Consider the following 12,254-nt stretch of genomic DNA (forward strand, 5'->3'; position numbering starts at 1 on the left):
CTGCCTACTCTCCAGGAAGAACAGCCTCCCCTCTTCTCCTCCCCAGCAGAAGTCTAACCACTTTCTTCATTGTAGCTTATCATAAGAGCTCCCTCCTATGCTGGTCCAAGCAGAAATGAGAAAGTGTCATTCCTTTTCTCTTTTCACACGTACTTCTTCCTACCCTGGGTGTACTAACCTCTAGCTTAAATGTGCACTAAGCAAAGATGTATAGTCTTCCTCCCTTCCTCCCTCTCAGCTTAGTCTGAAGGAAGGCAGCAGGTGATAGAATGAATAAAGAATGGGGCTGGGGTGATGGGGAAGGAATCTTTTCTCACACAGTATGGATGTTGCTCAACAGAACGGGTGTGAAATTTAGTCAGAGCTGCAGCATGTGTTTCAATTTTCCAGGGAATTTCCTCTTCCTAGCAGTAGGTTTAACCCTTTCTTCTGTATAGTGCCAAGAGCTACATGACATGTGTGAAATGAGTTATTTACAAGAAGGAAAAAATGCTAGGGCCCTTTGGAGATGTAGGATCTCCAACTTATTTCCTGCCAAATGGTTGTGGAGAAAAGTGTAACTTTTAGAGCTGAATAGACCTGGGCTCAAATCCCATCTCTACCATTGGGTTGTCTTGGAAGTTTGTTGTTGTTCATTAACTCAGTCATGTCCAACTCTTTGTGATCCCATGAACTGCAGCACACCAAGCTTCCCTGTCCTTCACCATCTTCCAGAGCTTGCTCAAACTCATGTCCATTGAGTCAGTGATGCCATCCAACCATCTCGCTGTCATTCCCTTCTCCTCCTGCCTTCAGTCTTTGCCAGCATCAGGGTCTTGACAGTTACTTGACCTGTTTGAACTTCCATTTTTCATCTGTAAAATGGGGATTAAAAACTTGTGTTACTAGGGTTCTCATGAGGAGTAAACAAAATGATACATGCAAGGAGTCTAGTACAGTGCATACCTAGCACATAATAGGCACTCAATACATGTTTGTTTTCTTCTCCAGTCTTCCCACTGGATTTTGAGGATACCTACTCTTCTTTTATAGACTTCCCTGGTGGCTCAGACAGTAAAGAATCTGCCTGAAAGGCGGGAGACCTGGGTTGGGAAGATTCCTGAGGAGGGCATGGCCATCCACTCCAGTATTCTTGCCTGGAGAATCCCCATGGACAGAGGAGCCTGGCGGGCTACAGCCCATGGGGTCGCAAAGAGTTGAACACGACTGAGCGACTCAGCACAGCACTCTTCTTTTATGCTGCACCACCTTGGGTTTGCCATGTAAGCAGCTTCTTATATTCCTAAGCTGTAAGCTATTTTCTTTGAATCTAACTTTGTAAGTGTGTTAGAAGAGTGAAATCATTTCACATGAAATGCAGAATCCCTCTGGTTGGGGAGGGGGTGGCTCTCATTAAACTAAAGGATGAATCTATAACAATGCTGAGAAGGATTACAAGGCTTGCCTTCCCCATCTGATCCTGGAGGTCATATGAACTTATAAGAGTATTAAAATAATACAGTGGTAGAGCTAAGGTGAAGCATAGATGTCATTCAGGCCCATTTTATTGAGCAGGAACTGTGGCTTAGAGGTCATGCTTTATATAATGTCTCATGACAGAGTGGTGACGGCTTTGGAACTAGAGCTCTGACTTGCTTGTCTGTTACTATGGTTATAATATGTTTTTTAAGACTGTGATTTTTTTTATTTTTTATTTTTATTTTTTTGGCCACACCGCTCAGCCTGTGGAATATCAGTTCCTCAACCAGGAATTAAACCTGTGCCCTCTACAGTGGAAGTGCAGACTCTTAAACACTAGACCACTAAGTCCCTGAATTTTAAGTAGTGAGGGCCTAACTTTTTCTTTGTGAACTTCTAAATTGAACCCTGATTATACTTTTATCAATGGGGAAATAAACACTGGAAGACATTTCAGTGACACTCCTTTGAGGAACCATAGGGTCTCACTAAGGGTATATCAGTTACAACTTGAAAATCTCTTCTTTCCCCAAAGGTTGCCCAAGGGGCATTGAGGTGGCAATTCAGCTCGCTGTTGAGCCTCTGCTCCCAGAATGGTGAGCTAAGAAGCAAATCTGCTTCTTCTCTTCTATGTCTTCATTCTCCTAAATAATCCCAATAGGAGAGGCTGATCCCAAGCACCCCTAGTTCTCTCTTCTTTTTTTTTTAAGTTGAAATACAATTAGCATACAGTGAAGTACACTGACCTTAGGTGTTCAGTTGATAATAGACATTCATTAACCATCTTTAAAAAAAGATATATAACATTTTCATTACCCCGGACAGTTTCCTCATGCCCCCTTTAAGTTAACCCACACACACATACACAAAACCACTTTCTATATTCTATTACCATACCTTAGTTTTCATTTTGAATTTCCTGTAAACGGAATCACATAAGATATTCTCTTTTGTATCTAGCTTCTTTTCACTTAGGATGTTTTTGGAATTCATCCATGTTGTTGCATATATCACTAGTTTTTTGGGGGGGTTGATGCATTCTGTTTTACTGAGTAGTATGCAGTTGTATGGGTAAACCATAAGAGAATTAACTTATTTTCTTATTGAAGGATATTTTGAGTGTTTCTAGTGTTTGTCTTTCATGAATAGGTCGCTATGAACGTTCTTATACAAGTCTATTTATGAACATATGTTTTAGTTTCTCTTAGACAAATACTTAAGGATGAAATTGCTGGATCATAGGGGAGATATGTGTTTGAAAGAAACATTTCTTCAAGGTGGCTATAACCCCCAGTCTATCTTTTCCTCCCTGGGGGGCTAGGCTCTTTAAATTGAGGATTTGGCAGGAGAAGAGAACCCGTATCATCAGCGTCCCTGCTGCCAGAGCACAGTGGCCTGAACCGGACACTTAAAAAGCTGAAACAGGTGTTTGAAACCCTACTCCAGCCTCCCTATTTTATGCCAGCCCCCTGAGAGGCTGGGGCTTGGCCAGCAGAATTCAGATTTAATCTAATGGATGCTGGATTAGAGATTTTTCAGGACATGGCTAGGTAATAATGTATGTGCTGTGACTTGATACATTTGATGGAGGTAAACGAGCATCATCATGTAGGAGAGGGGCCTTTGGTGGCCCAGATGCTTCTTGATCAGGGGGTAGTTAGTCTGTGTGGCAGATGAAAGCCCCTTCCCACTCTTGCTTTTTGCCCCTACCTTTTCTCCTTGAAGCTGAATGCAGTAGAAATCATCATTTCCCTTAGTGATGTTAATATTCCCAAGGGCCTTTAGCCACTTAGGATTTGGTATACTGTGTATCAAATATTATGGAAAATAAATTATGCCCTGGTAAAATTCTTTCTCTGTATTTTTAATGCCTCTATCTTACCTAGGTCTTAGGGAATGAATTTTTGGGAGCCAAAGGTTAAAGCAAGAAACAAAAAGTTAGAGTGTGGGCTCCCAAAGCCCACTTAATGTACCAAAGCTTCTCAGTAGGCTTGAAATTGATGGAAGTGTGATCTGTCTCTGCAGGGCTGCTTCAACTGAAGGTTTTGAAAGAACAAGTTCCAATAACAAATTTTTTTCTAATATTGGTTAGAAGAGCCCAGGGACAGAAGAAATAGGCTCCCCATGCCAGTCTAGCCTTTCCACAGAGGAAAGGGCTTTTCAGAATTCAGGTCCGTGTTCATAGGTGGCCATTCCCTTAAACCTGATCTCAGTGTCTTCAGACCTCAGTCTTAGAAGGCAGGGCGTGATATTCCGCTGCCTCACATGGATGCCATTCTTGGTATGAACTAGGCTGAGATTTGTATGTTAAGATTGTTTCGGTACTTAATTTTTTTTTTAATTTTAATTATCATATAGTAAAATTGACTTTTTTAGTACACGTATCTATGAGTTTTAACATACACATAGATCCCTGTAAGCACTGTGTCAGTTGGAATACAGAACAGTCTCATCACCCCAGAAAACTCCCTCTGTTATTCCTATGTGATCACAGCCCCCCCTCACCCCAACTCCCGTGAACCACTGATCTAGTCTCTTACCACAGTTTTACCAAAGAGTTCATATAAATGGAATCCTACAGTATGTAACCTTTTCAGGCTGATTTGTCTAAACTGCTACCTAAATCAATAGCCTGTTCCCTTTTTACTGCCAAGTAGTATTCCATTGCATGTTTCTACCACAATTTGCTTATCCATTCACTAGGTGAATGACACTGGGCTTTTCCATTTTGGGACAAGTACGCATAGAGCCGCTGTAAACATTTGGGTACAGGTTTTTGTGTAAAGAACATTGGTTTTCATCTCTCTGGGATACATATCCAGGAATAGGATTTCTGGGTGAAAGAATAAGTGTATGTTTGGTTTTGTAAGAAACTGCCAAACTGTTTTTCCAGAGTCCTATACTATTTTGCATTCCCACTAGCATGAGGATTCTGATTTCTCCACAGCCTCTCTAATGTTTGATATTTTCAGTACTTTTATTAAGTCAGTAAGTCAGCAGTGGTATCTCAAAGTGGGTTAAATTTGCCTTTCCCTAATGGCCAGTGAAGATCCCCTGGAGAAGGAAATGGGAACCCACTCCAGTACTCTTGCCTGGAAAATTCCATGGATGGAGGAGCCTGGTGGGCTACAGTCCATGGGGCCGCAGAGTCGGACATGACTGAGCGACTTCAGTCACTTCAGTCAGTCAGGCAATGGCCAGTGACATCAAACACCATTTGGTGATCTGTCTGTCCAAGTCTTTTGCCCATTTTTTGATGGGAGTTGTTTTCTTATTGTTGAGTTTAAAGACTCAAGTCTATTCTGGATTCAAGTCCTTTATTGCAATTTTAATTATAATTTATACTGTTATTTAAATATTTTCTCCCAATCTGTAGCTTGTTTTCTCATTCTCTTAACAGTCTCTCATAGAATAGACATTTTGTTTTTATTGAAGTCCAGTTTTTTTCTTTCGGGCATTTTGCTTTTGGTGTCCTATCGAAGTACTCTTTCTAAAAATTATGCAGATTTATGCTTTTCATTTACCCCTATGATCTATGTTGAGTTAATTTTTGTGTAACATGAGGTTTAGGGGAAAAAAATTTTTTTTTTTTGCATATGGGCGTTCAGTTGTTTCAACAGTATTTTTGAAATTAATACCTTTTTTGATACCAAATTCTCCTTAGGACTGTGTATTCTTTAGGAATGAAGGAATTACAGAGCATTCTCTTGAGTTCTTCCTATCTTTCCAGCAATCACTTTTGTTCCTATTCCTTGTTTATTTCTGAGTCTTTCTGATTTGAGGTTTTTTTTTAATGCCATGTAATGGAAGACTCATTATTTATAAATTGATTGAGCATAAAGTTTTTCATTATAAAGTGGCCATCCATCACAAAGAGGCATGTGGGCTGTGAAAAACATGAACTGTGCACTCTGGGCTGGAATGCAACTTTACCAGAATAATGCAGCTTTTGTATTGTATGAGGTTAGAATAAAATGAGAGAGACAGATATTGTTGGAGAAACAGGTGTTGGCTGAACCCAGGTTCTGTCCCATGTTTTCTGAAAGGTTGTTTCCTAACCCTTTCAGGATTGTTCCTCTAGATTCAGCTCTCTTGAAGGTTCTCTGGGTACCTTTCAGAACAAGTAACGTGTGACTTCTCAGAGTACGGCTGCTCCCATAAACTTTGTTTGTTCATTCTCTAGCTCACAGTCATGTCTTTACAGGCAGCAATGGCAGGTGGTTAGAGTATTGTCATGGCCCTTGTTGATTAAATTTTCAGTGTCTGTTTTTCCCATCAGTAAAGTGGAAATGTCCCTATTCATAAAGTTCTTGAGCCCATTAACACAAAAGGTGGCTGAGGCAGAATAAGATTCCTCAGACTTATTGTCACTAAGAATTTGTGATATGCTGCTATTAAAAAAAAAAAAAAATTTCCAGCTGCTGGGGAAAGGTGAAGAAGTAGGATTCTGTACACTCAGGGAACAGGGAGAGTTGCTTACCAGTCCTGTAACTGATACTCTTTAGGGATTATTTTACTCTTCTCCAAAAGCTTTGGCTATTGACCCTTCAGTCTTTTTCTATCATCTATAGACTTTGCTAATGTCAATTCAGAATTTAGTTTTCTTTAGTATTTCCTTTTACTTCCCTTCAGGGCCCCTGGAGGAGACCTGACAGAGTGGTAATCTCTGATAAACCTGTAATTGTTTTCTCTTCTTGCTGCCATTGAACAATGAAATATTTTACTAGACTATGAGGGAATTTGGATTGAAAAAGTTGCTCCAAGTGTAATGACTGCATAAAGCTGGGGTGAATGTCCTGTTTTAAAGTATAGCAACAGAAATTTTTAATTTCTCCTGGGCTTTCAAATTGCCTGCTTAAGTTTGGTCTTGGTCTTATACAATGAATGCAGAAAACAGCAAGGCAGAGTAAAGGACCACAGCAGCTCTGGTTTGCCTATATGTTACAACCTAATTGCTTTCCTTTCAATATGGGCCAATTTCCTCTAGAAGGAAGAGAACTAGTGTTTAGAGTTGATACGCATCAAACTTGTGCTCTCAGTAAGACAGATGGATCACTGTGTCCTCAGGCCTCTGTGCTATGTTTGAGGCTGCTCCCTGTGGGCCTCATTTAGCCCTGCCAGCCTTGTTAAAGGGACCTCACTCTTCCCTCTTGGATTAGGAATGAATGTGGGCAAACCTGAAGCTTCATTTGTATGGCAGTCATAAAATCAGTAACTGTGTTAGTCACTAGTTAGGAAGAAGAAAGGTACAGAAGAAACTTCAATTCTAGGATAGTTAAGTTTTACATTTTTATTTGCCATCCATGTTATACAGTTAATATATCTAATAGTAAACCCATAGCAATAGCATAGTACAGTGTTAAAGAACATAGCCCAGAACAGACCTGGATTTAAATTCTACCTCTTCCACTTATTGTGTGACTTTGGACCAGTCATTTAACCTCTTAGAGCCTTGGTTTTCTTATCTGTAAAATGAGAACAGTAATATTATTCCTCAGGGCTATTCAGTTCAGATCAGTTCAATTGCTCAGTCGTGTCCGACTCTGCGGCCCTGTGGACTGGAGCATGCCAGGCTTCCCTGTCCATCACCAATTCCCGGAGCTTGCTCAAACTCATGTCCATCGAGTCAGTGATGCCATCTAACCATCTCATCCTCTGTCATCCTCTTCTCCTCCCACCTTCATTCCTTCCCAGCATCAGGGTCTTTTCTAATGAGTCAGTTCTTTGCATCAGGTGGCCAAAGTATTGGAGCTTCAGCATAAGTCCTTCCAATGAACATTCAGGACTGATTTCCTTTAGGATTGACTGGTTTGATCTCCTTGCAGTCCAAGGGACTCTCAAGAGTCTTCTCCAACACCACAGTTCAAAATGGGAAGATAAAAATTATCTACATATGATAATTAGTTTAGTATGTAGCTGTTGCTGATGTCTGAGGCCAGTAAAGGTTGTTGTCCTGAGCAATGGAATTGGATTCTTCTTGTAGGTGGTATAGATAGCAGCTCCTAGCAGCAAGCTAAACTGGTTATTTAAGAGTTTAAATAACTGTTTAACTGTAAATAATATTTTAACTGGTTATTAATGTCCAAGGTGGGAAGCTCATTCTTCTTCCAATCAGGATTATGTATCATATTGAAGAAAGTCATACAGTAAATTAAAAGTATTTTCCCATGTGTGCGCTGCCTTTTACGTTCCTATCTTACCTTCTGAAAGTGAAAGTGAAGTCGCATCCGACTCTTTGCGACCCCATGGACTGGAGCCCACCAAGCTCCTCCCTTCCATGGGATTCTCCAGGCAAGAATACTGGAGTGGGTTGCCGTTTCCTTCTCCAGGGGATCCTCCTGACCCAGGGATTGAACAGGTCTCCAGCATTCCAGGCAGATGCTTTAACCTCTGAGCCACCAGGGAAGTGAAGGCTAAATCTGACATCAGGCAGACCACGGTGGTCCTACTCAACAAGTAGGAGATTATAAAAGTGAGGATTTCAGGAGCAGAGATATTTGGGAAGTAGCCTGCTTTGGCTCTATATGCTGTCAAGAGATTTCAATCTGAAAAAAATACATCTTCTTTTCTATCCTCTTCCTAAGGAGAGATGGACTTGCTGTAGAGACAGAGGTGACCCAGGTCCTGACAAGGTGTTTGAGCTAGAGAACATATGTAAATCCCAAAAACCCTTTTCTTTTTGATCATCTTGAACATTTGGAGGCCAGATGTCTATGAAAGAAGGAGAGTAGTTTTTATGTCATCTCTGACTTAAGTTGGGACTTGATGAACATGACCTACAAATAACTTATTGAAGACAGCTTGGAAAAAAATATAAATTTATCATTTCTAATTCTTGGGATCATCAGACTTTTAATAAAACCCCAAGATGCATAAGTTCAGGAATTGCTTATGTTTAATTAGAGTAAAAGTTAAGATTTGATTTTTTTATTCATAAAAAGAGGTTGAGTTGGCTTTTGAGGGAGATACTAGCCTGAAAAATGAATACTTCTCAAGGGGTTTATAAAGGGCAAAGTGTTAAGCATAATTTGCCTTTCTTAGTGTAAGGTGGTTTGTACCATGTAGGCTCTAGGTAGACCCATAGACTCACCTTGTACCTGGATATGGTAGTGAGTACGCTATCACTGTACTTTAACAAAACCCTGATAACCGTTTGCACCCCTGCCCCATACAACGAAAGAAACAGACAGACAAAATTTAAAAAAACTTTTAAATTTTATTTTTGGCTGTGCTGGGTCTTCGTTGCTAGTTTTGGAGAGCTACTCTCTAGTTGTACTTGGGCTCCACACCAGGATGGCTTCTCTTGTTGCAGAGCACAAGCTCAGAAGTTATGCACACGCTTAGTTGCTCCATGTCATGTGGGATCCTTCCAGACCAGGGATGAAACCTGTGGTCTCCTGGGTTGGCAGGTGGATACTTTAGCACTAATCCACCAGGGAAGCTTCATACTTTGTTTCTTAAAGGGTCATAGTATCAGAGATAATCTGCCTCCCACCCCCAATGCAGTCTGAAGGCACTTTGAGAAACTAAGCATTTGTTTGAAAATAGGAAACAGATCTGGGAAACTACTGGATGATATCTAGAAAAAGAGGACCCACTGTCAGGAGCTTAGACAAACAAACCAGGCTTGCTTTTCCCCCAGGCTACCTTTGTAACAGACTGTCTGCATTCATGTTTATTTGTTCCCAAACTGTACTTTGTGTTTAGAATAAGCTTGGAGGGTCTAAAGGGAGCCTTAAAGAATTTCATTAAACTGTGTTCTCCTACCACCATCTTCCCCAGGAAAACCCTGTGGATGAGGAAACTGGCCCAAAGAAGTGAAGTGTTTGCCCAAGGTCACATATAGTGACAGACCAAGACTGGGCGTAGCACTTTTTGTTTGTTTGTTTGTTTCTCTTGTTGTATGGGGCAGGGTTGCAAACAGTTATCAGGGTTTAACCCTTAAGCCCAGACTAGGTAATTTTCTGAGAGCTGCTCTTTGGCAGCCTTCTCTCAAGTCAGATCTTGAAATCAAGCCTAAATCCCCACCTAACCTTTCAAGGCTGGAAATAAAGGTGTGGCAGATATCTCAGAGGCTTCTGGCTCCACCAAAGTTTAGTTTGGCTTATCCTTTGGACCACATTACTCCTGATGTCCCCTAGTGACCAAAGAGTACAGCTCTTTCCTACTGGACTTACAGTTTCTCAAAAATTCCATTTGTAGCTCATTCTCAATCTTACTTTCACTTTTACAAGAAATATTCCTAGGTCTAGCTTAGTCAGAGAAGTAGAATATGAGGACCTGGTGGTCCAGGGATTAAGACTCTGTGCTTCCACTGCAGGGGACACCAGCTGAATCTCTGGTGGGGAAACTAAGATCCTGCATGGCACACCAAAAAAAAAAAAAAAGGAGGATCTAACACTTTCTCCTAAAATGGAATGTGCAGGCATAGACATAAAAGCCCAGAACCAGAGAGCTTTTTATGCTCAAATAATTCTGTCCTGTGTCTCTGGATACAGAAATGTCAAGTGGGGTAAATGAACTAGACTTCTGTTTTTATCATGCTCTGATTCATTAGTCTGTTATACATGATCTGCCTTGTGAATGATGATATTCTGTCTCCAGGAACATGAGCCAATATTTGCAGAATGAAGAGTTAGGATGGGAGCAGGCTGGTGACCCTCTAGAAAGCAAGAAGGGAGAAGTAGGCTCTGAGGGCAAAAGGGGTCGAGACAAGCATTTCTGAAGTCAAATGGTGTTGAAATAATATACTGCAGGAGTTTTTCCTTGTCAGCGTAATCCAATTGAGAATGCCCAACCGTCCCTGATAAGAGTCACTCAGGAGTAAAGAGCTTCACTACCAGGGAAAGCAGCTTATGTGTGCATTTTGGCTCAGGAATGTGCCAGCCCAATGCTGGCCAAATGAGAAAAGGCTGCTGCAGGCTGGAGAACACATGCCTCCTGGGAGGATGGTGACTGCTCCCCTGTATGCTGAGAAGAGATTGTTCCCTTTTGTCTGAGGGCAGTGCATAGCACCACATGTTGAGGCCTTTGACATAGATTATCAGAAAAGCTCTGATGTGGGAAGATAAAACAGTGTCACTATTCATCTCCTTTTGGACAGGCCACTGCATCATCTGAGAAGATGAAAGACTTAGGAGTCATCTACAGATTCTCAACCTGACTTTAGGCCAAACTGAGACTTACCTGTTAATGCTATAATATAGGGAGGTGAGAGCCCTGTTCACTGATGTTGAGCAGAGTAACAACAGAACACCATCAAGAAACCTCTGGAGAGTCAGTTTGCTTTGTGTTCAAGTGGCCTACAGCTTCTCCAGAAATAGTTTAGTAAGTCTTGTTTGATTATTCTTACTGGGCACTGACTGACTAAACGTTGGACCTGGACTTGATTTGAGAAGCAGGTGGCCTAGTCCTCGAAGGATCCCAAGTGTTCTTTCTCCAGTGGGCGTTGAATTCCGCCTCTTCCTTGTTCAGTTCAGTCGCTCAGTCATGTCCGGCTTTTTGCGAGCCCATGGACTGCAGCATGCCAGGCCTCGCTGTCCATCACCAACTCCCAGAGTTTCTCAAACACATGCCCATTGAATTGGTGATGCCATCCAACAATCTCATCCTCTGTTGTCCCCTTTTCCTCCCACCTTTGATCTTTGCCAGCATCAGGGTCTTTTCAAATGAGTCAGTTCTTTGCATCAGGTGGTCAAAGTATTGGTTTTTGAGCTTCAGCATCAATCCTTCCAGTGAATATTCAGGACTGATTTCCTTCAGGATTGACTGGCTGGATCTCCCTGAGGTCCCAGGGACTCTCAAGAGTCTTCTCCAACACCACAGTTCAGAAGCATCAATTCTTTGGTGCTCAGCTTTCTTTATAGTCCAACTCTCACAACCCTATATGACTACTGGAAAAACCATAGCTTAGACTTGACAGACCTTTGTTGGTAAAGTAATGTCTCTGCTTTTTAATATGCTGTCTACGTTGGTCATAGCTTTTCTTCCAAGGAGCAAGCATCTTCTAATTTCATGGCTGCAGTCACCTCTTCCTTGTACCCATTCCTTTTTTATCTTCCCATCTTAGAACATGAATTAGTCACCTTCAGAGCACCCCTCTACCTAATCTGCACTCTGTTTACTGAACTGTTTGTGCCTTGAGGTTGACAGCCTTCCAGGGTGGGAATTTTGGCTACTTGGCCAGGAGTGTCAGATGTCTCCTTGGTTGTAAAATTACTCAGCCTGCTTACTATGAGCAGCATCATGGCACCTTTTCCCTGAAGGACTCAGGCACTCTTCGTACTCTTCCAAAGAAGATCTAGACAATTGAATCTCAATTCCTGGGCAGAATGAACCAGAAGATAGAACATCAGAAATTTTTCTTTTCTGGATTCATAGGAAGCAGTAGAGTTGAATCAGCAGTTCAAACTAGAGGTCAAAACTCCAGTTCTGCCTATACCAGATTTTCTTGGGAAAGTGATTTCAATGTACCATCATTCTCTATTTTTGGAAGAGTAGGGGAATGAGGGTGATAGTGAAGGTTCCTAGTGGGTTCTTTAAAAAGTCCAGTCCTTTCAGTTTTCCATCACTAAATTTCCATAAAGCATTGACTCACAGAATGGAAATGCTGTAATGGATATATTATAGCAATCAGATTCCAACTATCTAATCTGACATATGAGCTTAGGTATCATATGCCTGGTTATTAGTAGGAGTGAGACTAATGATTCCTTGTCCATTGACTGGATTGTATATTTTGTGAGGGTCACATCCAGAGAGTTTTTCGTGGGATGTTGTCCAAGCCTCTGTATCAT

At 41.4% G+C, this 12,254-nt stretch overlaps 1 protein-coding gene across 20 annotated transcripts in view; it reads left to right on the plus strand.

Moving 5' to 3' along the window:
* Positions 1–12,254, plus strand: part of GBF1 (golgi brefeldin A resistant guanine nucleotide exchange factor 1) — a 124,700-nt gene that overhangs the window by 70,435 nt on the left and 42,011 nt on the right. The window contains exon 3 of one of the 20 annotated variants that reach the window (XM_027960349.3): positions 1,033–1,262. The exons of the other annotated variants lie outside the window; for them this stretch is intronic. The gene's annotated coding sequence lies outside the window, so the exon portion shown is untranslated. The remainder of the gene's footprint in view (positions 1–1,032; positions 1,263–12,254) is intronic. 20 annotated transcript variants of the gene reach the window in all.

This window comes from Ovis aries, chromosome 22 (assembly GCF_016772045.2).
Source record: "Ovis aries strain OAR_USU_Benz2616 breed Rambouillet chromosome 22, ARS-UI_Ramb_v3.0, whole genome shotgun sequence".
In the NCBI taxonomy this organism is placed as follows: Eukaryota; Metazoa; Chordata; class Mammalia; order Artiodactyla; family Bovidae; genus Ovis; species Ovis aries.